Source organism: Henckelia pumila, chromosome 4, assembly GCF_033568475.1.
Source record: "Henckelia pumila isolate YLH828 chromosome 4, ASM3356847v2, whole genome shotgun sequence".
NCBI lineage: Eukaryota > Viridiplantae > Streptophyta > Magnoliopsida > Lamiales > Gesneriaceae > Henckelia > Henckelia pumila.
In genome coordinates, this window is record NC_133123.1 from 116,753,886 (window position 1) to 116,781,105 (window position 27,220).

At 36.7% G+C, this 27,220-nt stretch overlaps 1 long non-coding RNA gene across 1 annotated transcript; it reads right to left on the minus strand.

The window, feature by feature from the left end:
- Positions 1-24,513: 24,513 nt before the first annotated feature.
- LOC140867445 (uncharacterized) lies at positions 24,514-26,176 on the minus strand. Its single transcript, XR_012145146.1, has 3 exons — positions 25,359-26,176; positions 24,661-24,731; positions 24,514-24,552 (listed from the first exon to the last, which is right to left on the minus strand). It is a non-coding gene; the product is annotated as an uncharacterized lncRNA (long non-coding RNA).
- Positions 26,177-27,220: the final 1,044 nt, after the last annotated feature.

A 27,220-nucleotide genomic window follows, 5' to 3' on the forward strand; every position in this document is an offset into this window, starting at 1 on the left:
AATCCTAGGTAATATGCAGTATGCAATGCAATCCTATTACATTGAGCTTCCAATTTACATTTCTTCTGTCTTTATTGTCTGCTGGGCCCACCTCCATCTTCAAATCTTTATCTCCCACTAAGTCTAATGTATTTACAATAAATAACCATGACAAGTAGGGGATACATTTCAAGGGGTGGGAACGGGTCATAAACCAGGCCCACTTTTATTACATATGACAATTCATATTGGGCCATAAACCAGGCCCATTAATAAATCCAACAACAATAAAAACAAATGCAAATTCCCTAACATACACCTACAAAATTGGTCATGGCAATCGATCATCCTTATCCAATAATATTTAATTCAAAATTAATTTATTGGATAACATGCAATGGCAATTTAAATTAAAAGGATAAAATCATATTCCATATATAAATCTTATTTTACATAAAAAATCATATTTTATCTTTTTATCAAATAAAATCATATTTTACATATAAAATCCAATTTTATACATAAAATCATATTTTACTCAATATTTCCATAAGATCATATCTTATCATCAATTGTACCAAAAATAATTAATTTCAAAATTCAATTTAACGGATAAAATATTTAAATTTTCCAAAAACTCAAATTTATCCAAAAATCAATTTTAAAAATTTCGGACTCGAACAATTCGATCCGATGCCTCGTGGACCAATCAAAATAATTTTCGATCGGACCAAAAATAGAATTTTAACATATTAAAATTTTAATTTTAAAAATTAAAAATTAATTTTTTGCGGGCCGCCCGGGACACTCCCGGGCTTCCCGCGCCCCAAAGGGGCTCGGTCCGGGCAGCCCGGCTGCCCCTAGGGCAGCGACGATCGCTGCCCCCCGGGCAGCGATCCAATCGCTGCCCGTGTTTTTGCCCGAAAAATTTTTAATTTAAAAAAATTTATTTTGTTTCAAAAACCGAGGATTAAAAATTTTTGTACAATCGATTAATTTAATCGCTTGATCTGAGCAACCTGGCTTTGATACCACTGTTGGAGAACGGCAATCAGATCAATCAGAATTGATACCCGGTGCAGCGGAAGTTTAAAAATTTTATATGGAACGATTCCATAATGGGTATCAAAACTTTACGATTAAATTGTGTCTGTAAAAATTAAATAACAATTATAAATTTTTACCTCCAATCTCGAATCGAGATTATGGACACCAACAGATTGCTCTGCTCTTGTTATATATCCCTGGAACTGATGGACGAACTGTTCTTCAATCAGGTCCACGAACAGAGATTTAATCCCTCTGATAGATTGCACTAGAAAATCTATCAGAAGTTTCTACGAAGAGAATTAACGAATTTGATCCGTTAAACCAGACTGTAATTCAAAATTCACAGGCTGGATTTTTCCCGAGCAGAGGGGAGGGGGGCGGCCACTTTTAGAGAGAAAACTAGGGTTTTTCGAAAATTGTGACCTGTTGTGTGTATAATTTCTGTACTGCAATAACTTATTTATAATGTAGGCCGCTAACAGCTTAGGGCCCATTAGTCATAAGTTCAAGCCCGACAAGCAAAGCCCGCATGTTCAGAAATTAATATAAAATTCATCGTGACTCTGATTGATAAACCGATTTTACCAATGTTCACAGAAATCATTTCTGCACCTTTTAAAGTCAAGATAAATTTTTCTGAATCCGAATTCAGTGATTTATAAAAATGCCCATCCCTATGTCATTTTAGGAAATCTTACTCCTCTACTCTTAAATAAGAAGTCCAACTTCTTTGTTCATTAAATTTAACTCTTTAAATTTAACTATCTCAACGGGGATTAAAAATCCATTACTCTGTGTGACCCTCAATGGTTCAAGGATACAGCTAGCCGTGGGCTCACAACTCCTTGTGACTCGGAACAACAATTTCCGACTTACCCATCGAATCATGGTAAGAGCGCCTAGCAACATCGCCCCATGATTCCCTAGGTATCACTGATAGTGCCTGCAAGAACCAATAGATTTTGGTTAGCGTACAGTACGGTCCCTTCATCCATATATCCCGATCGAATCAACAACCATTGGTAAATCGAGAGTCGTTCGACATTCGATAACTATGCAATACATCTTGAAGATCAAATAGTGACATCGCATGTGCTACTAAGAAACCATTTCTTAAAACACATCATGTACTCTGGCCAGAGATTCGTCACACTAATATCTCCTCAGATCGCATAGGATATCCACACTCGCAAGTATGTGGTGAATCCTTGACAACAAAGCATCGACTCCTATATGTGTTGTAACTGTACCCAATCCCGACACCTGATGACCCCAATAGAGTCGGTAAACGAGTCAAAGCACAGTACTAGCATATAGATTCTCAATGATGTTTCAAGTAGTAAGGACTAATGGTGTACAACCAAAACCGCGGACTTCATCCACTCGATAAGTGATAATCACTTGGAAAGTTCGGATAGGGTAGTTCGATCATTCATCATATGAATATCCATTTGCATGCTTTGAACATCTCTATGTTCCTTACCAATGAAACGTGGTACTCGGCATCGCAAATGCTAGTCTCAATCTCGAGCGATCCTTATCCTTATTATCGGACGACTCAATCGACTAGGAACAATTTAGAATATACAGTGACTATAAGATGTGTTTCATGATAGCCATCCTCATGTGCTACCACATCTTACATACACTATAGTATATTCAAGGTCTTTACCAAAACAACAATAGTATATCACAATATAACAATATGAAGAAAGATAAAGTCATTGCCATTAATAAAAGTGTAAATTATATTAAACAAAAGATTGTTTATACAAAGAGTCATCAAAGCCCTTAGCCACAAGTTGGCTCACCGGGCACCCACTCTTTCAGAAAGCTGTCACGTGTGTACTTGTTATCTCTTAAGAATCATGTCTCGTTCTTCTACGTAAATGATATACAATGTAATAGAAACAGAAGACGTGCAAGATCATCTTGAAGTTCTGTTTGAGATATAAGAGGGTTATTCTAGCCAAAGATGTTACCTTTTATGTCATTTCTTCTCCACTTGGACTACATTTCATTTGTTTTATTGCTCCTATATGAAACATGCAAACAAATTATGTAGGTGATAAAGATTCACCATGCTAGAGTAACTTTAGTTTTCTGCTCTATAAAGCATGAAGTTTATCCTGTTTGAACCTTCGGGATTTTGAATTTGAAATAAATAATGCTATTGTTGAAAACAATTCATTGGTACCAATCTATAGAAATAAATTAAGGAAAGCTAAGGGTAAAAAAGAAAGAGATAAGAGAAAAGGCATAAGGAAGTCTCGTACATATCCTGAAATGTCTTTGAAGAAGATATCCGTCAACGACGACTCGATAGCTAAAAAGCATAATGAACCTTTGTGTAAATTTTTGGGTATAAACTTTAATGTAACTGATATATAGCTTTTTCAATTAGAATAGGTGAGGGTTAAGTCAAATAAATATGGAGAAAAACAAAAATTGAGGAATGAACTTATGAAAGTAATTATGTCGAGATTCTTGTTTCATTTTGGAGTGTGGAATTCATTTTGGGGCTTATTTCTCAATGCTCAGTGATAGTTTTCTAATTTGGGACTTAATATCAGTTCTCATATTTTCACTTGTTCATCTAGGATACTTTATCAAACTTTAGCTGATGGGAAGTCCCTTCATTGGTAGTGATCAGTATATGATTTTCTTGATTGTGTATGAAAATGTTGTTTCTCTTGAACAGGCTTCTTGCAAAAGCTATTGCTCCCTATCTAATTCACAGGATTTCACAACCCAAAGGCAGTGGCTTTTGGCTTGTAGTTATTCAAGTTTTTGCCAGTTTCAATCTTTTCTCGACACTTGTGGTAAAAGATCCCACTTATGCATTTATATACAACTGCAGCTGCTTTCATTGTTAATTTTTAACAGTTTCATATTTAAATTTCTAGTTCAAACTCTTTTATTGAATTTATTCATATTGGATGTGGCCTCTACAGATGGGCCTCGGTTTCTTGAAATTTAGAAGGAGGCATGGTGGATATCATGCTATATATGGGCTGGTAATTTTTACATGAGTTGTGACTACTTTAGCATATTCTGAGTCAGTCCAAGATTTCTATTTCACATTTTATTTCATTGTTTCATAAAAGCCCAAATGTTAATTTTTCTCGCATTTGGGGCTGAAGGTCCTCTAGGATTTGGCTTGCGGATGAGCTGTCGAATTGCACAAACATTTCAACTATATAACATATTTGTTAGGTACGTGAATATGTTTCTAAAAAGTTAGAAAGTATAATGGGAACCATGATTCAAATCCATGCCTACTTGATTACCAAACATTACTATGGGCCACACGTTTTTTAGGTAGAGGAAAACAAATCTCACTAGGTATTTCTTCACTCTTTGTGATTGTGTTCTTTTCCAAAGACAAACAATCCTCATTATTGCTTTTGCTGGGTTATGTGGTAATGACAGTTCTGATGCTTTTTTATTTTTATTTTCAGGATGTAGTGATTCTTAATAAGGTAGATTTAGTGTCGTCGGATGAGGCGAAGAACTAGCACCGCCACTGTGCTGCTAACGTGGCCTCCTCCACCGCCGCCATCAGTCAACGACACATCGCTATCACCAGCCACCACATGAGCCAAAGCCGCAACCATAGACAACATTTATTGGTCTCTGTTCAGCCCAGAAAGCATAGGCATGAAAACAAACCCGTTTGCTTGATACTTTGAGTTTTAGTCCTTGCCTGCGAAATGTTTGATCGATTGCCTATGAAATTTTGTGTTGTTCGCTATATTTTAAAATAATTGCTCTTTTTGCAGGGGAAATTATCCTTCATACGTTCACTAACTGTGGCTGCTCCTAGCTCAGGGATTCTCTGTTTTGCCACTTCCTCAAAGTCTGGTGAGACTCATTTTATTCATTCAACTGGTTTAAGTTGTTGCTTTACGTTGTTATGCTTATTAGTTGATGATGATGTTTTGTTCAAGGTAGATGAATATCAAGGTTGCTAAAATTAACCAATGTTTTTGGTATTTGATTTTACCATATTCTATTCATGCCCATTGATTTTTTCTTGAAACATCTGTATTGCACGGAGATGTGACTTCTTACTTGAAGCGAAAGTTTGATCATACTAAATTTGTTTGTGCGAGTTGTTGGAAAACTGTGTTCAGATCAATCAGAATTGATACCCGGTGCAGCGGAAGTTTTAAAATTTTATATGGAACGATTCCATATCATGGGTATCAAAACTTTACGATTAAATTGTGCGTGTAAAAATTAAATAACAATTAAATTTTTACCTTGAATCTCAAAACGAGATTATGGACACCAACAGATAACTCTGCTCTTGTTGTATATCCCAGGAACTGATGGACGAACAATTCTTCAATCAGGTCCACGAACAGAAGTTTAACCCTCTGATAGATTGCACTAGAAAATCTATCAGAAGTTTCTACGAAGAGAATTAACGAATTTGATCCGTTAAACAAGACTGCAAATTCAAAATTCACAGGCTGAAATTTTAGAGAGAAAACACAGAGGGGGGCGGCCACTCTAGGTCTCAAAACCCTAGTGTTCGAAATTATGAGCCTCTGTTGTCTAATTTCTGTACTGCAATAACTTATTTATAATGTGGGCTGCTAACAGCTTAGGGCCCATTAGTCATAAGTTCAAGCCTGACAAGCAAAGCCCGCATGTTCAGAAATTAATATAAAATTCATCGTGACTCAGATTGATAAACCAATTTCACCAATGTGCACAGAAACCATTTCTGCACCTTTTAAAGTCAAGATAAATTTTCTGAATCCGAATTCAGTGATTTCCAAAAATGCCCATCCCTATGTCATTTTAGGAAATCTTACTCTTCTACTCTGATATAAGAAGTCCCACTTCTTTATTCACTAAATTTAACTCTTTAAATTTAATTATCTCAACGGGGATGAAAAATCCATTACTTGTGTGACCCTCAATGGTTCAGGGATACAGCTAGCCGTGGGCTCACAACTCCTTGTGACTCGGAACAATAATTTCCGACTTGCCCATCGAATCATGGTAAGAGCGCCTAGCAACATCGCCCCATGATTCCCTAGGTATCACTGATAGTGCCTGCAAGAACCAATAGATTTTGGTTAGCGTACAGTACGGTCCCTTCATCCAAATATCCCGATCGAATCAACAACCATTGGTAAATCGAGAGTCGTTCGAGATTCGATAACTATGCAATGCATCTTGAAGATCAAATAGTGACATCTCATGTGCTACTAAGAAACCATTTCTTAAAACACATCATGTACTCTGGCCAGAGATTCGTCACACTAATATCTCCTCAGATTGCATAGGATATCCATACTAGCAAGTATGTGGTGAATCCTTGACAACAAAGCATCGACTCCTATATGTATCGTAACTGTACCCAATCCTGACACCTGATGACCCCAATAGAATCGGTAAACGAGTCAAAGTACAGTACTAGCATATAGAGTCTCAATGATGTTTCAAGTAGTAAGGACTAATGGTGTACAACCAAAACCGCGGACTTTATCCACTCGATAAGTGATAACCACTTGGAAAGTCCGGATAGGGTAGTTCGATCATTCATCGTATGAATATCCATTTGCATGCTTTGAACATCTCTATGTTCCATACCAATGAAACGTGGTACTCGGCATCGCAAATGCTAGTCTCAATCTCGAGCGATCCTTATCCTTATTAACGGACGGCTCAATCGACTAGGAACTATTTAGAATATACAGTGACTATAAGATGTGTTTCATGATAGTCATCCCCATGTGCCACCACATCTTACATACACTATAGTATATTCAAGGTCTTCATCTAAACATCTTATAGTATGTCACAACATAATAATATGATAAAAGATAAAGTAAACGCCATTATAAAAGTGTAAATTATATTAAACAAAAGATTGTTTATACATAGAGTCATAAAAGCTCTTAGCCACAAGTTGGCTCACCGGGCACCCACTCTTTCAATCTCTCACTTGCCCTAAAGCCAACTAGTCATACTACGCAGTCCCATTGCTTCGCGATGTTTGTCAAATAATGGTCTTGGCAAGGGCTTAGTAAGTGGATCAGCGATATTGTCTGCAGAGGCCACTCTCTCGACAGTGATGTCTCCTCTTTCCACGATCTCCCGGATGATGTGGTATTTCCTCATTACGTGTTTGGATCTTTGATGAGACCTTGGTTCCTTTGCCTGAGCAGCGGCACCCGTGTTGTCACAGTACACCGGGACTAGACCAACAACTTCAGGAATAACGCCCAACTCTTGGACGAAATTCCTCATCCAAACGGCCTCTTTAGCAGCAGCTGATGAAACGACCCTAACTCTATAATTAATAAATAAATATGCGGAAATTTTTTTTTTTTTATACTTACTAAATAAAATATGTACATATATGCCCATACATATATGCACAGAATAAAAAGATTTAAAAAATAAATAAATAAATAAACAATTAAATACTTAAATAAAAATGCATTCTTTAAAATAAAATAAATATCTGAGTCAAACATTTAATTAAAAATACTGCATAAATAAAATGATTAAAATTTGCATGCACTGTCAATATTCAATAAAATATTCAAAACTCACAACCACTGAAAAATAATATAAAATATGTGACGTGCTGACATAATCAAAACATGCATGTGACTCAGACATCTATCACGGTCACGGGGTCACTGCATGCCCGCTCATACATCCTCGCCTCCGGTGGGTACAACCTCATCCTCAACGTACTCACCTGCACCATACCAGTGTAGTGAGCCTAGAGGCCCAACATGCTAACATAACAAGGGTTTAAAATAATTTAAAACAATTAAATACTAATACATACATATACATGAATGAGCATGCTTGAAAATTTCATAACATAACATAACTTAACTTAACTTAAATAACATAATACATAAACATTGTTGAGAAATTATTTTCTAACATCGCATGGTTGTATCCGTAGTGTAACCTTAAATCATACATTAAATACTGATCAGCGTGGAAACCAACGTACGTGGCGGTGACGAATCACCTCTTAAATTGGCAGTAAACTGCCATTCAATAGTTCACATATGGGGACGAATCCCCCTTAAATTGTCACACTACTTCAACTTCCAACATAAAATATTTTATTATTGCTCAACCTTAAACATTTAATTATGCATAAAATTATTTCATGAATGCATGCACTTAAATAAAATTTGTGTCCTTCATATATATTTAATTTAAATTTCTTACTAACATATAATTATTAAAATAACTTCAATGCATAAAAATAATTAAATATATAATCAGGACACATGCAATTTTTTCATGGATGGTCCTGGACTGCTGGCCCTAACACTCAAGCCTATTTACTTAACTCTGGCCCATTAACACTGAAACTGGCCCAATAACATACTTAAGCCCAATAAAAATTATTCTAAGCCCATTTAAATAATTTAAAGCCCATTAAACATTCTAGGCCCAATAACAACTTAAACTGGCCCAATGGGCCCAAAAGCCCAAGGACTGGCCCAATAACTTTTATGGGCTTAAAAGCCCATAAAATTAATGGACTAACTTAATTAAAATTTTAAAAGCCCAAATAAAATTATTTGGGAGTCCAAATAATTTTATTTCTAATTAATTGGCCCAAAAACCAATTAATTCCTAAAATATTTTAAAATTAAAAAGACTCGAGCCCGGCCCACCAAACCCGGACCCAGACCAACTTAACCCGACCCACTAACCTACTGACCCGACCCAGGACACCCAGACCCGACCCAGGCCCAGAACCCAGCCCAACCCGATCCCCCCCCCCTCTCTCAAATCCTCTCGGCTGCGTGCAGCAGCCCTTCAAGGGCTGCTGCCGCACCAGTCCGGCCACCACTGGCAGGACCTTCCCAAGGTCCTGCCGGTCCTAACCTGCCCATGGGTCGGCTGGTTCCCGGCCCTGCATGCCCCAGCCGACCCCTCTTCCCTCCAACCCTAAACTGCACCTCTAGGGAACTCGATCTGAACAGCAGGCCTCCTGGACTCGTTTGGCTCGAACCACTCGAGCCACTCGAGTCCAGGTCACACACACACAACCACTGGACCCTCGACCAGCAGCTAGTCTACCATGGAAGAAAAAAAAACGTGAGCATGAACTAATAATCCAACCAAAACCGTACGCCTTCATCAAACTCAAACATTTTCTGAAAAAAACTAAAATTTTTCGATGCACAACACTACACACACTATCATAACTGACATGGCAAGAAATATCGCAAAGAAACATGCCTTGCACCATGGTTTGAAGCGAAAATGGCGTGTGCGACGATTCCGGGACGACGAGACGACGAACAACTCAAAGTTTCGAAGAAAACTCGGCTATGGAACCTCCTTGGCTGATGGCTCGATGAAGAAGATGAATGGAAGGGAGGGAGGCGGCTAAGAGGGTGAGGGATCGGTTAGTTTGGGGTAGATTAGGTTAAAGTTTTTATTTTTAATTAAAATAGGTTTTAGGATAATTAAACGTTTTAAATATAAAACCTAAAATTTTAAAACTCTAAATAAAAACTAAAATCTGATAATTTAAGTTAATCATAAACAAAATCCCGAAATTATAAATTAAAGGAATTTTAAAAATACTAAAAAGTCAATATTTTGGCTAATTTTGAATAAAATGGACTCCTAAAATTATATATAATTAAATACTAAAAATTTTGAGATAATAAAACTCAAAATAATATTTTAGGGCTCTAAAAAGGCTCATGAAAATTATTGGCTAGAAAGTTGTCATCTCGTCCGTCCACGGTCCCGTCTACGCGATAAAATAATTAAAATACTAAAAATCATAAAAATCACTAATTATGGGTTAAATGCTTAAAAATAATTTAAATCATGCACAAATAATTCACATAATTATTTAACCCATAAATCTAAAATTTAAATAATTAAATATCCTAATTATGCATGCGGATTTACGTATTTAAAAATACCGGGTGTTACAGCTGATGCCGCAATGTATTCTGCATCAGTGGTGGAATCCGTTGTGGTGTCCTGCTTGGAACTCTTCCAAGAGACAGCACCGCCATTGAGCATGAACACAAATCCAGAGGTTGACTTCGAGTCATCCACGTCACTTTGGAAGCTAGAGTCGGTATAGCCTTCCAATTTCAGTTCTCTTCCTCCATATACCATGAACATATTCTTAGTCCTTTGTAAGTACTTAAGAATGTCCTTCACGGCTTTCCAATGCATTTGACCGGGATTGGCTTGATATCTGCTCGTGACCATCAGAGCAAATGCTACATCCGGTCTGGTAGATATCATCCCATACATGATACTACCTATGGCTGACGCATATGGTACATGTGTCATTTTCTCTATCTCTTCATCAGTCTTGAGACACATGGACTTGGATAGAGAAACTCCATGACACATAGGTAGATGTCCTCTCTTGGACCCATCCATTGAAAACCTTTTCAATATAGTTTCGATGTAAGTAGCTTGAGTAAGTCCTATCATTCTCTTAGATCTATCTCTATAGATCTGTATCCCTAGAATATAGGATGCCTCACCCAAATCCTTCATCGAGAATCTACCTGATAACCATATCTTTGTTGACTGCAACATCCCTACATCATTCCCAATGAGTAAGATGTCATCAACATAAAGTACTAAGAATGTCACAGCATCCTTAACTACTTTCTTGTACACGCACGGTTCCTCCGGGTTCTTGATGAAACAAAAATCCTTTATTGTTTCATCAAATTTCTGGTTCCAACTTCTTGATGCTTGTTTGAGACCATAGATCGATCTCTGAAGCTTGCATACCTTATGCTCGCTTCCCATGGATGTGTATCCCTCAGGCTGCGTCATATAGATCTCTTCCTTAATGTTTCCATTAAGAAATGCAGTCTTCACATCCATTTGCCATATCTCATAATCATACCAAGAAGCTATGGCAATAAGGATTCTTATGGACTTGAACATTGCAACTGGTGAAAAGGTTTCATCATAGTCAACTCCTTGTCTTTGAGTATAACCTTTCGCCACCAATCGTGCCTTGTAGGTCAATACCTTACCATCAGGCCCAAGCTTTCTCTTGTAGATCCATTTACACCCTATTGGAACAATTCCATCGGGAGGATCTACTAAAGACCAAACTTGGTTTGTATGCATCGAATCTATTTCCGACTGCATAGCTTCAAGCCATAAATTTGAATCCGCATCAGAAATTGCTTCCTTGAAGTTTCTTGGATCACATCCAACGTCGGGTTCATCTTGATCCCCTTCAAGAAGAAGACCATATCGAATAGGAGGTCTAGAAGTCCTCTCGGATCTTCTAGGTATAGGCATGTCCATCAATGGTTCCTGAGGTGTAGGATCATTATTTTGTATCTTGGGTTCTTCTCAAATTTCTTCGAGTTCCATCATCTCGCCTTTCTTATCCAATAAGAACTCCTTCTCCAAGAAGGTGGCATTCCTTGAAACAAACACTTTTGTTTCAGTAGGATGATAGAAATAATATCCGATTGAATTCTTCGGATACCCTACAAAATAACATAAGGTGGATCGACTATCCAACTTATCTCCCACTGTCTGCTTCACGTAAGAAGGACATCCCCAAATCCTCAAGTTCGAATACTTAGGAGCTTTGCCATTCCATAACTCGTATGGTGTTTTATCCACTGCTTTGGTGTGGACGTTGTTCAACAACAATACCGCCGTTTCAAGCGCGTAGCCCCAAAACGAAGGTGGAAGCTCAGTGAAGCTCATCATGGATCGAACCATGTCCAACAAAGTTCGATTACGACGCTCCGATACACCATTCAGCTGAGGTGTCATAGGAGGAGTCCACTGAGAGAGAATCCCATTCTCTTTCAGATAGTCCAAAAACTCGGTACTTAAGTATTCTCCACCTCGATCCGATCGAAGTGCTTTAATACTTTTACCTAGCTTGTTTTCTACTTCAACCTTGAATTCTTTGAACTTTTCAAATGCTTCAGACTTATATTTCATTAAATATAAATACCCATACCTTGAATAATCATCAGTAAAGGTAATGAAGTAGGTGTGGCCAAATTGAGTACCAATTCTAAATGGACCACAAACATCTGTATGGATCAAATCCAACAGATTTTGACTACGCTCAGGTTTCCCCTTGAATGGAGATTTAGTCATTTTTCCTTTAAGGAAGGATTCACAAGTAGGTAGAGAGTTAATATCAGACATATCAAACATGCCCTCTCCCACTAGCTTGTTCATCCTCCTTGAGGAAATATGACCTAGCCTAGCATGCCAAAGGTTTGCCGGGTTTTGACTATCGATTTTCCTTTTGTTCGTTGTAACCGGTTTATCAACATAATTTATTGGAACGTCTTTTAATTTTAAGTTATATAGATCATTTTCAAGTTGTCCATTTCCAATCAAACATTCATTCTTGTAAATATTGCAAATTTCATTCACAAAATTGCAAGAAAAACCATCTCTATCAAGCATAGAAACAGAAATAATGTTTTTAATCAAATCTGGAACAAATAAAACATCTCTCAAAAGTAACTTAAAATCGTTCTGCAAAATTAAATAAACATCTCCCACAGCTTTGGCTTCAACTCTAGAACCATTTCCGAGCCTCAGCTGGGTCTCACCCATTCTAAGCTTGCGACTTCTTGTCATCACCTGCAAATCATTGCAAATGTGAGATCCACATCCGGTATCCAATACCCAAGAAGTAGTATTAAGTGAAATATTTATTTCAATATAAAACATACACTTCGCAGTTCGCAACTGCTCTAGATATTCCTTGCAGTTACGTTTCCAATGACCGGGTTTCTTGCAGTGATGGCAAACATCCTTGGACTTTTCCATGTTTGAAGCCTTTGTCTTGTTATTCTTCTCGGGTCCGGTTTTCTTGGATGGGGCAGAACGTTTCTTACCCTTTGTACTTGGCCCCTTCTTAGCAGAAGAAGAGGAGCCCACCAAGAGAACCGGTTTATCCTTATTTAAAGTGGCTTCATAAGTTACAAGCATATTGACCATCTCTTCAAGGGAGACCTCTATCTTGTTCATATTGAAATTCACCACAAAACCGTCAAACGATGAAGGAAGAGAGAGAAGTAATAAGTCCACATTGAGTTCATGCTCCAATACCAAATCAAGCGTTACCAACTTCTGTATGAGCCAAATCACGCGTACCCCATGATCACGGACCGAAGTCCCTTCACGCATGCGACATGTCATTAACTCTTTTACAGTAGCGAACCTTTTAGCTCTCGATTGAGCCCCAAAAAGTTCCTTGAGTTGTACGTGAATGTCAGCAGCATTCACAGTATCCTCAAATCGCCTCTGGAGTTCATCAGACATCGAAGCTTGCATATAGCATTTGGCCGAGGTCAAGTTTGGACAACTCTTCCGGACTTATCAAGTTTGGACAACTCTTCCGGACTTATATTAGCTGGTGCTTCCTTCGGAGGAGATTTTTCTAACACGTAGAACATCTTCTCCGAGGTCAAGACAATCTTCAACTTACGGAACCATTCCGTATAGTTTGCGCCAGTCAGTTTATTTTGTTCGAGAATAGAGAATAGTGGATTGCGCGAATTCATCTTAATGAAATACTGAAAAGAAACAGACAATAATCAGTGATTGTTTAATTAATTTACTAAGACATAAAATAGGAAAAATTTATTTTATGAATCTCACTTCCACTATTTTAACGATTTCACTACCTTCTAGTGAAAACGGGAAACTGTTTTCCTTAGTGGGAACATGGAGTCCAATTGACAAACTATGGTCCCGAATAATATCAGCCAACTATAATTTTCAAAAGGTAGAGCCCAATTGCTTCCAAAGCAACCTCCACATTTTTACCTCATGTCCAATAAGGGCCCAATAATATGACGTCGTTTATTGTGACATGTCAAGATGACCCATCAATATTAAATTGTGATGGACGGTCGCCATGTGGATCCCCCAATAATATGAGCCGATCCCATGGGAGTTCCACCCAACTTACAACATGTGTCGATCCAATGTACAGCTTTCCGACGAACGGGCCCCCCCAATAATATGAGCCGGACCGTATCCGCGGGTAGCATCTCATACATTGATCATTGATGGAAGGTAGGAACATTTAAACAATATTTAAATTTCCTTTATTTATCTTGATATCAATTTTAAATCATATTTAAAATGAGAGATTTTAATTTTGAAAATTTGTCTCATCATTTAAAATTTGTATGCTTGCGGGATTCATACAATTTAGTCTAAACATGCATACAACGATAATATCATATATTATATTTTAGGATGATTGATTCCATTACTAATCGACCCATGGTTGCCAATCACGAGTCTAAGTCCAATCCTAGGTGATATGCAAGTATGCAATGCAATCCTATTACATTGTGCTTCCAATTTACATTTCTTCAGTCTTTATTGTCTGCTGGGCCCACCTCCGTCTTCAAATCTTCATCTCCCACTAAGTATAATGTATTTACAATAAATAACTATGACAAGTAGGGGATACATTTTAAGGGGTGGGAACGGGCCATAAACCAGGCCCACTTTTATTACATATGACAATTCATATTGGGCCATAAACCAGGCCCATTAATAAATCCAACAATAATAACAACAAATGCAAATTCCCTAACATACACCTACAAAATTGGTCATGGCAATTGATCATCCTTATCCAATAATATTTAATTCAAAATTAATTTATTGGATAACATGCAATGGCAATTAAATTAAAAAGGATAAAATCATATTCCATATATAAAATCTTATTTTACATACAAAATCATATTTTATCTTTTTATCAAATAAAATCATATTTTACATATAAAATCCAATTTTATACATAAAATCATATTTTACTCAATATTTCCAAAAGATCATATCTTATCATCAATTGTACCAAAAATAATTAATTTCATAAAATCTGATTTAACGGATAAAATCTATAAAATTTTCAAAAATTCAAATTTATCCAAAAATCAATTTTAAAATTTTCGGACTCGAACGATTCGATCCGACGTCTCGTGGACCAATCAAAAACAATTTTCGATCAGACCAAAAATAGAATTTTAACATTTTAAAATTTTAATTAAAAAATAAAAATTAATTTTCCCGGGCCGCCCGGGACGATCCTGGGCAGCCCGTCGCTGCCCCTTGGGCAGCGATTATCGCTGCCCTGGGCAGCGATCACATCGCTTCCCATGGGAAGCGCCGTGCGCTGCCTTGCGCAGCGACAATCGCTGCCCCGGGCAGCGATCCAATCGCTGCCCGTGTTTTGCCCGTCAAAAAATTTAATTTTTAAATTTGTTTTGTTTCAAAAACCGAGGCTTAAAAATTTTGTACAATCGATTAATTTAATCGCTTGATCTGAGCAACCTGGCTCTGATACCACTGTTGGAAAACTGTGTTCAGATCAATCAGAATTGATACCCGGTGCAGCGGAAGTTTTAAAATTTTATATGCAACGATTCCATATCATGGGTATCAAAACTTTACGATTAAATTGTGCGTGTAAAAATTAAATAACAATTAAATTTTTACCTTGAATCTCGAAACGAGATTAAGGACACCAACAGATAACTCTGCTCTTGTTGTATATCCCAGGAACTGATGGACAAACAATTCTTCAATCAGGTCCACGAACAGAAGTTTAATCCCTCAGATAGATTGCACTAGAAAATCTATCAGAAGTTTCTACGAAGAGAATTAACGAATTTGATCGGTTAAACCAGACTGCAAATTCAAAATTCACAGGCTGGAATTTTAGAGAGAAAACACAGAGGGGGGCGGCCACTCTAGGTCTCAAAACCCTAGTGTTCAAAATTATGAGCCTCTGTTGTCTAATTTCTGTACTGCAATAACTTATTTATAATGTGGGCTGCTAACAGCTTAGGGCCCATTAGTCATAAGTTCAAGCCTGACAAGCAAAGCCCGCATGTTCAGAAATTAATATAAAATTTATCGTGACTCAGATTGATAAACCAATTTCACCAATGTGCACAGAAACCATTTCTGCACCTTTTAAAGTCAAGATAAATTTTCTGAATCCGAATTCAGTGATTTCCAAAAATGCCCATCCCTATGTCATTTTAGGAAATCTTACTCTTCTACTCTTATATAAGAAGTCCCACTTCTTTATTCACTAAATTTAACTCTTTATATTTAATTATCTCAACGGGGATTAAAAATCCATTACTTGTGTGACCCTCAATGGTTCAGGGATACAGCTAGCCGTGGGCTCACAACTCCTTGTGACTCGGAACAACAATTTCCGACTTGCCCATCGAATCATGGTAAGAGCGCCTAGCAACATCGCCCCATGATTCCCTAGGTATCACTGATAGTGCCTGCAAGAACCAATAGATTTTGGTTAGCGTACAGTACGGTCCCTTCATCCAAATATCCCGATCGAATCAACAACCATTGGTAAATCGAGAGTCGTTCGAGATTCGATAACTATGCAATGCATCTTGAAGATCAAATAGTGACATCGCATGTGCTACTAAGAAACCATTTCTTAAAACACATCATGTACTCTGGCCAGAGATTCGTCACACTAATATCTCCTCAGATTGCATAGGATATCCATACTAGCAAGTATGTGGTGAATCCTTGACAACAAAGCATCGACTCCTATATGTGTCGTAACTGTACCCAATCCCGACACCTGATGACCCCAATAGAGTCGGTAAACGAGTCAAAGTACAGTACTAGCATATAGAGTCTCAATGATGTTTCAAGTAGTAAGGACTAATGGTGTACAACCAAAACCGCGGACTTTATCCACTCGATAAGTGATAACCACTTGGAAAGTCCGGATAGGGTAGTTCGATCATTCATCGTATGAATATCCATTTGCATGCTTTGAACATCTCTATGTTCCATACCAATGAAACGTGGTACTCGGCATCGCAAATGCTAGTCTCAATCTCGAGCGATCCTTATCCTTATTAACGGACGACTCAATCGACTAGGAACTGTTTAGAATATACAGTGACTATAAGACGTGTTTCATGATAGCCATCCCCATGTGCCACCACATCTTACATACACTATAGTATATTCAAGGTCTTCATCTAAACATCTTATAGTATGTCACAACATAATAATATGATAAAAGATAAAGTAAACGCCATTATAAAAGTGTAAATTATATTAAACAAAAGATTGTTTATACATAGAGTCATAAAAGCTCTTAGCCACAAGTTGGCTCACCGGGCACCCACTCTTTCACGAGTATTGTTCTGTCTCTGTAATTATTATTTTTAATTTCATATATTCATTCAACATTTTTTTAGCTTTTTTCAAAAACAAATTTGGAGTATGAGGAGTTGCGGGTATGAGAATTTCTGGAATAAGTTTGCACTATGAAGGAAAACTAAAATTTGCATTTATTTTACGTTTGTGCCACTTCTTGAGAATTTTCATTTAATTTTATTCTGAATTGTTGCAGGAGATAAAGGTGGATGTTAATCTATGCTGAAACGAGTGTTTCAAGTTAATTTGTATAAATCAGTTCATGAATATATTTTCTAGCTTAGATTGAATTAGAATTAGAGTTTTGATTGATTTGTAATATTGAAAAATGTATATTAAATTTTATTTTGGAAATTTTAAATTTTGATTTATTTATAATATTGAAAATTTGTATATTAAAATTTATGTTTTTTGTTTTTTATTTGATAAACGACAACAAATTTTATCCATTGTCTTTTTCATTCTAAAACTGTTGTATTTTTCGGTGTTGTAAAAAGTTCGTCAACAGACAACGGCTAAAATCCGTTGTTGTAGGGAGAAAAAACAACGGATTTTTAGAAACGACAACGGATAAATCCGTTGTCGTTGAGGGAAAAGACAACGGATTTTATCCGTTGTCGTAGAGAGAAAAGACAACGGATAAAATCCGTTGTCCTTGGGCGCGATTTCAACAACACCGAAAAGTACAACAATTTTCTGAAGCCTACGACAACGGATAAAATCCGTTGTATTTAGCTGTTTTTCTTGTAGTGTAAGTTCTAAATTGGGCTAAGTACTATTGGGCAAATATACGTCTAATTGGGTCATTTTAAGTGCGATTGGGCTAGTCTAAGTGTTTTTGGACCAGGATAAATTTTAATGAGACAGTCTAAGTTTATGGGTTTTAGTTAAGGGGCAACAACTCGAACTAGCCAGTAGCAAATAAAATAGTCCGTAAATATATATTTAATAGATGTATATGTATATTTTGATATAAGTGTGATTTTTGTGAAAAATAAATTAAATATATATTTACAGGCAGAATGTTAAGGAAAAATGATATTTTTACGTTCATGATTCATGCATGCATTTTTATGTTAAAATTAATGGGCATGGAAATAAAATATTTTCGAGAAGTTGATGTGGTTTGTGGCAAATATGGGATTGGAAGTCGGAATACCGGGCTTGATGACCTCTCCACTCATGTTCAGGATTCTACGGATCCCTGTGTTAAGGTTGGGTGAAGTAGGCGGCATAGAGGCATAGGGAATCCCAGTGTAAAGGTTGGGTGAACCTCGCCGTCATGTACGTTAGTTTTTAGATTGATCAATCTCTAATGGTTGCACTTCACTGATATAACCCGCACAAGAAAAATGATTTTATGATTATTCCATGCCATGATTATGTTATGTATTTATGTTATGTATGATGTATATGATCAAGATTATGATGATGTTTACGTTTATGACTCAGTATTGTGTAAATGTTTTTACGATCATTCATTCATTAGATACCTCAGGATATTTTTATACGATATGTGCTTGCACGCTATTTTATTATGTAGTATTTGTTATTAAAGGGTAGAGCATGCTGAGCTTCTAGACTCATTAGATCTAAATGGTGTGCAGGTGAGTATGATGTTAGTCAAGAGGTTGTGGTCCCGACTGGTGGCGAGGACCTCTGAGCATCCGTGGCGAGCTAACACACCCGTGACCTTTGCCAGCTCATGCTTTAGTTTATTTAGTTTATGTTGGGATATTGTAGCGACCCTACCCGGATCTACTACCAAATCAGAGTTAATTAGCGCATGCAATAAATACTTAAAGCGTAAAAAGCGGATAATTAAAATACTACAAATCCAATCGGCATAATACAACCGACGACAACAAAAGTGTATAATACTCTTATACAACCAAATCAAAAGTCTTAGGATAACAAGCCCTACCACTAAACTCACGCTGCAACAGGCACCGACCTCAACCCTGTTGCGAATCACCTGGACCGTCTAGCCTCAAACCTGCCCTGCCATAAGGTATCCCAAGAACACCAAACAGAGGGGCGTGAGCGACAATGCTCAATACGGAAGCAATGATATGTAAACAAATATACAGCAGGCAAATGACTTAAAAATACTGGGTAAAATAGTCTACTCAGGGCGCCATGAATACACAGTACCGTGCTAAGAGAGCGACTCCGTGGGGTACTCGTGTATTTTTCTATCAACTATAGATCTACTCCACCGTCGTGGTCACTCCTAGTGATAGAAAAACCAAGGGCTGAGCCTCCACAGACATGAATCCATAAGGAGTAACTCATCACCAATGGAAACTGTCATGACTCACATTATACCAGATGCAGTCCAGTGTAAAAACATGCATGTGCTAAAGCCGTAAAACATGGTAAAACACATAGCACATACTCATGCAACATATAAGCATATATATCATGCCTTCTATCTCGGTCAGTACTTAAATACCTCTAACACTGCAGGCAAATCCTAGCACAACTGGTCTAGATCTCATGCCTACAAGTCCACTATACTATATCTACAATGCAAATACCCATGCATAACTATTTATGCTCTAAAAACCTTAATTAAGCTATTTCGCTATTTCATACTCCTAAATATTTTTAAAAATCCAAAGCTATACCTGCGTCCGTCGTCAGCCCACTGATGACGCTTGCCTCGAAACATAGGCACAACTTCGCTACGACATCGGGATCTCCATGCTGCTTCCGGATTCCCAATAATACGCCTAGATATTCATAGAACCGAGCTATAAGGCCTAAGAAATGGGAGAGAGAAGAAGTTTAGGTACAAGGAAGAATGAGCTCGACATCCCTATTTATAGGCAAAGATCGAAGCGTCCGATCTCGGGTTCGGAGCCTCCGATCCTGTTTGGACCGTCCGATCCCTGTGTCCAAACTCTCCTGGCCAAACACGTGTCTAGCTTCTAGAGGACGTCTGCTGACACCAGTTCGGAGCCTCCGATCCACCTTTGGAGCGTCCGAACGTCCCTTAGTGATGTCACCAATGATGTAATATTTCGGACAACTGACTGCTTGAGTTCGGAGCCTCTGAACTCTGATTGGATCGTTCGAACTCCTTAGGAGCTTTTGATCCTCGACCGTTTCTTCCGAACCCTCTCTAGTTTGGATCCTCCAATCCTCTACTTCGGACCGTACGAAGTTAGGAATATTAATTATGATTAATTCCTTAATCATCTTACTTGGGTACGGGTCACTACATTATCTCCCACTTAAGAAATTTAGTTCTCGAAATTTAAGTCTGAGGAAAAAACTCCGTAATACTAAATCAAATGTTGTGGGGCCTCGGGTTGCTAATCTCAATATTATAGCAATTAGTAATTACACATGATTAAAGGACCAAGGATTAGAAGCAATCAAAACAAGAATTTTTTTAAAGGGGGGTCCCCTCGAGCGGCACTTTTCTACCGCTCGGGCGCCCTAAAATCTCCAACCTTCGGGTTGGATGAAATGGGGCTGCGCCTGGTCTGCTCTTTTATGCAGATCGGGCACTGCCCTGGGTAGATACAGGCCCTGTTTTTCTGCGGCATAATCTTGATCCTTTGATCCCTTCAAATCCTTGATAATCAAGTCCAAAACACATCCAAATACATAAAACAAGATCTAAACATGATTACAAGTGTTTAATACATAAGACTAGAAGTTTAGAATCCAACAAAAGTAATAAACTACACAAGAAGTAAATAGAGTTACAACCAAGTTCAAGATTCTAACAACTTGTTCTAAGTCCAAAGTTCTCACTTTCAGCTACAAACCCGAGTCCACACTTCTATCTCGATCATCGTCTCTCAAGGTTGTCTTTGACTTGATCCAGCCCTTCCCATTGTCATACACACATACAAACAAGACAATAGACGGAAATATCCGGTGAGAATATGATTCTCAGTATAAAAGACATAAACATGCAATATCACGTATATCAACTTCAAGATATAAAGAATAAATTACATAACTCGTAAACTAATTTCTTCGTTGAGGTTTACAGCTGCTCCAGACTTCAATATTCGTGCACAATCTTGGTTTTGAGATTTAAAGCCTCTCCAGGCACTCAAGACTCATATCAATCTTGGATAGAGGTTTAAAGCTGCTCAAGGCCTCAAGATTTAACTATAAACCTTGGATGGATCCATATTCGATAGTTCATCTCCGATACGACATCGATATAACATCAGTTACAAATTAAAGATCCACTACCTATGATGGATCAACAATTCATATTCAAAAGAAAGAACATACAACCACAAGTATGTGATTTCTGTCGGGATAACTCAAGAATCACCGTTCTTGAGTTTCATAGACCTTTTCAATCGATGTCCGTTTATACCTTCTCGTTTCTTCTAGGTTCTTGAAGGATTCAAATCTGAAATAAAATGTCAAGAACACATATATCAATCTTATTCAAGCTCATATCAAAAGTTGCTCATTTCATCATTCCATCTTCAACTAAAACGACGTCAAACCTTGCTCTAATATTCTTCGGATTGAAAGCGAACTTCTCGAGTCGTTCACGCTCTTATTTAATCTGAAATGAAGGATACACTAGTAGAAAAATCGCAAAAGACTTCGGTTATTAATAACCGAAGTCGTAGATATATAATTACCGAAGTAGTGTCACGTGAAGTAATAGGTATTGTTTTACTTCGCATTATAACCGAAGTCGTAGCATTGAAATTACCGAAGTCTTTGCGAGGTTCATGGAGCCAAAACCGATTCAAGATTGGGCTGATGCCGAAGTAAAAACATATATTTTACTTCGGTAATTTAATTAATTAACAAAGTAAAATAAAATCATTTACTTCGTTAATTTCATAAATTACCAAATTAAAAGATATGTTTGTACTTCGTCGATTAATGAAATTACCGAAGTAAAAGAAATGCTTATACTTCGGCAATGACACTAATTGACGAAGTAGAAGAAGTCTTTTACTTCGGCAATTTCACTAATCCACGAAGCAAAAAAATATCTTGTACTTCGGTAAGTTCAATAATTGATGAAGTAAAAGATATATGTTTTCTCCGTCGATTAGTGAAATTGCCGAAGTAATAGAAGATATATGATTACATCATTTATATGGACTGATGAAGTAAATTCTTTGAACGACTTCATAGCTACGGATTTATGGTGAAGTAAATTATTTATTTAACTTCACCATTTAATTTTAGTGAAGTAAAAACATATATTTTACTACATTAAAATTTAGATACAATAATGCCACAATATAAATATATTTTTGAAACTCAAAATAGACTAATAAAATTAATAAATTATTCATCTCAAAACGACAAACATCCATACATCAAAAAGTATATCCACCAAAATTACCCAGAAATATGCATGTATCCACAAGTATTTCCACAAAACTAGAAGTGTATTCAAACAGAGAAAAAAAAGTATTATCCCAATATACATGACACGTTTAGGCACCTAAATAGGAGTAGACGAATTCACCCCATTCACTTTTAACTTTGTCAAATTGATCTTGGCTGTAATGTTCTCGATGGATCCTGCAAACTAAAATGTAAAAAAAAAAAGATATCTCGACATCAATAAGAATGTCATCATCTTCAGGAATCAAGTAAACATATATTGTTTCTTGGTGAAGTCACTTGAAAGTAAAAACATCTATGAGATTACAGACTTGATGCATAAGATGATACATGCTTATAGTGTGGCTTGCATTATCTTAATTTAGAAAATAGGATATCATTAACTTAAATTAAAAAGGTTGCAACTTTCATGCATGATAGTCCAGACTAATCTTGTGACTGTGGGCTCAATCACGCAAGTAACACAAAGAACAATTCAAAACTGACATAAAACTTTATCGAAATTGGAGTACAAACCAGTGTTAGCATAATGCGTTAGGTCTTGTCTTCTAGCGACGTTAAACAAAAAATGATAACTACAAGCTATTTAACAAACAAATAATTGGACAAGCAGAGTTGAAGATTATATTCTATAAAAACACATAAAACCAATTGCACTATTATAACCAGTGCACAAGTAAAACACAAATAAGAATTCTTTGAAAAATTCATGCTCATATGCTCACCATCAACCAAGTATAAAATAAAAAAAAAACTCACCATCTTCTCCAAATGTAAATTTTCACAAGAAATGCTAATTTAAAGCGAAAATGCCAATAAATTCACAAAAAAACATCATGAAAATGAAAAACAAAGTGACCAGTTTTGCTTTATTCACCTTAGAACTTCTTTAATGTAAATAGAGTAAACAAAAACAGATATTAAAAGCAACAAAACAAAGAAATTATCATTTTGAAAATAACTTGTGCTTTCTCTACAGAAAGGCCATACCAATTACAAAGGAGAAAACCCCTTCATCAAGGGTTTTTTTAAATGCCTTCAGCATGCTTGAACGATAAGCCTGATAGACAAACAAAATGTTATAGCAAGAATAATAAAAGCAATGAAAACAGTTAAGAGGAGGATATAAAATATATTAAATCTATATTCACAGTAAACCTTTCACTACAATCTCAAAAATTCAAATAGACTGACAAATAATTTAACAGGCTTGCATGCTTGTGTCTTATAAAACTGTATACTCACATCACAACCCTTTTAACTTTTAGGCCACATCATTACATATGTAGGCTACAAGAGAAATAACATTAAATTAAATGCTTCTTCTCGGTGTGTCCCAACATATTACCTTGCACATGGAGTGAATTCGTGGAATACTGCCACCATTTTCAACCTCGAGATCACGTAACATCTTTGCCAGGTAGCTCTTGCCACTGCCTGAGTATAATAAATTTCAAAATACTCTTAGCAGATAATACAACAATGATATATAGTTTTTGCAATAAACCAAAAACATTTAGCCCATTTACTATACACTTTTTATTATATGTGGACTCCGTGTAATAACAATAGCTCATAATGCAACCAAGTATGCCACTAATACCAGCAATAACGTGTGCAAAGCCATTAGAAACATCAGAATCACATTCAAAGTGTGATTACTAGTGTCTTGAAATAAGCTTTTCTGTCTAACCTATCTGTAATTAAGTTATATCATGTTCAGACAACAAGCTAAACTCCAGCTCATGGGCAACCCATCCAAAAGATAGAATCAACAAATATTGCGAGACCTGCGGCGCAAAAACACAAATGAACAAATGAGTAAAAACTACAGAAATTTTCCACAAGGATATAATGCCTAAGCTGGAACCTAGGATCTAACCAGCTTACTCATTTTGATCTTCGGCATGGCTTTCTTCATTTGGCGAGATTGAGCTGCATAATGTAAATACACTTCACCAACACATTTATATTTCCTCAACATGTACTTCATGAACTCCTCTGTTGCAATCAATATATGTGCATGAGCTACCTAATTCTTACTGGTTCGCAAATCACAGGTCACATTAACTGTACTATCTTCTTTGGACAAGAATTGCCTTCCCAATACATTCCTACATAAACATTGTTTCTCAATGAACTATTTTTAGGATGAATACTAGCAGTGAAGCAATGCGGATAAAAGGGAAGCAAGAGCAACCCAATAGAGTATTAGGAAAAACAATTTAATAATCAATTTAATAGAAATTTAAAATTTCAGAAGAACAACCAGGAAAGAAAAACGCTGGTGCATGCCTCGCATCCTTTAAGCTTTTGTTAAGATGTTTAAAAGACTGTTCCAAAGCACCAGTGGGGATCTCTCCCTCGTTTTCCTCACCATTAGTTTCTAAATTTGTAAAAGTTGTGGCAGCAGCTTCCAATTGTTCTCAATTATGATAGAGGCCTATTGACAATAAACTCTTTTGAACTGTAACATCACAATAAGATAAAATAGCACTCAGCAGTGCTATCAAGAATTAGCGTGGTTGTAATAACACAAACTATTCATTCAGAAAAAAATGTGTTTATTACCTGTAAAATTATATGACATACAAACAAACTGTTTTTAGATAAAACAAAACAAGCAGTTACTCAAAATTAAATTGAATACCATTAGGATTCCCAAGGCATTCTTTTACTATACAGAGTGATTAGAGGAAAAAATTGAAACGAAGGAAACTAAACGAAATTTAAAATATTACCCTTCAAAATAGCGATCCAGCTGCTGATTTGGAATTTCCAACACCCGTGTGCATAATGTTGCAACACTACACCAATCTTGTTCTGAAATTTCATACTCAATGAATTTGTCCCAAAGAGGAAAGCATAAATAATCGCTTCCAACATATTCTAAAGTTGTTTCAAATAACTTGGAACACCAACAGAAATAAATAAGTTGTGTTATTCCATTAAGATGCAGGTTAATCCATGATTGACCGCATAAGCATCTAAGAGGAATGGTGTTGCAGGGGTGATAATTGACTGAAAAAGCATGTGACAATTCTGAACTAAGGACAAATGACACTGCATTTACCTTTCTCAAAATAAACTTACACATCTCGTCATGACTCTAGGGAGTAGTCATGAAGGCCATCTTAGCCTTAATGGGAACCTTCTTCCTAGCAGCAATGATATATTGATGCACCTCATGTGCCATGGACAAAACAGGGTAAAGTTGTCAAAAACCTACAGAAATCTCAAAAAAACTAAAAGAATATTATCGCGTATACACAAGGAAAAACAGGGTCAAGTTGTCAAAAGAACACTGAATTCTTTTTTTATAATGAAGAAAAAACTTGAAATTCTTTGTAAACTAGACAGAGAAATAAACAAAATATAGAGAGTTTTACGTACCTCCAAGTGAAGAAACCAATTCATTTCAAGGTTTTACCTCTCAACTCAGTTAGTTGATTTTTGGACAAGAGATTTCATGGTAATCCTCTTAGAATCTGGAATTAAGTGTTTGTCGGCCTGAGTCTCAGGTAGAGTATCTGGTCCTAGTGCAGAAGTACTCGATGCAACCGGCAAACTATACCACAAACAAAAATCCCGGCGGTGATGAAATTTCTCAGATTTACAAATGGAGAAAAACAATACGGGGTGAAGTAATAGGGCACAAGGCTTTGAGAGATCAGAAATTCATACGAACGGGTAAAATGAATCGATTCGGAGGTGAGAGCGTCCGGTCGGAGGATTCGATAGCTGCAGAAACCATATCCAAACCATCAACATATTCAGAAACTCCAATGCATCATATATCCATACGTGCTTGAATGTGTATAAACGGGGAGCAAGCTGGAACGAAATAGAGAAAGGAGGGAGACGAATAGGGAAGCCCTAAATAAATTTGCACTGGAGAGATCGAGAGAATGGGGGAGACGATGCTATACGAGAAAATGTAAATGGATAAACAAATTACCTTTTACTTCACCAAATACAAATTAAAAGTTTTATTTTTACCTTTTTACTTCATCAAATTATACTTGATGAAGTAAAAGGTCACTTGAAAATTTAAGTGAAGCCCCTTTTTTTAATTGATGAAGTTTAAAGTACTTTTTACTTCGTTAATTATATTACCGAAGTAAATAATTATGTATTACTTCGGCAATAGTGATTGGCGAAGTAAAAAATAGCGAAGTAATATGCATAAATTCTACTAGTGATATGTAAGCTACAATTATCAGCAACAATTCACTTCAAAGTCTGTTCAATCAACAAGATATCAAAACGACTTCAATTCATAAACCGACGGCGTAACGACTGAAAATCGGTGACCGAAATGATATCGAATTCATAACCAATCTCGTATCCAAGATATATCAGCAAAATATCATCATAAACCAACATATCAGCAGCTATAAAAATAGAATTAAGGCTGGAAATCATATCGAGTACAAACAACGCTCGTTCTTCGATCCGGTTTCGAACATACAAGATTTAAAAGCTCAAGAACATGAAGATATAACCGAATTCTGATTCCCTTCATTTAAGAACTTTCAAACATGCTGGAAACATCAAAGTACTTACATCAAATCGAAACTCTTGTCTCAAGGATTCCAGAACT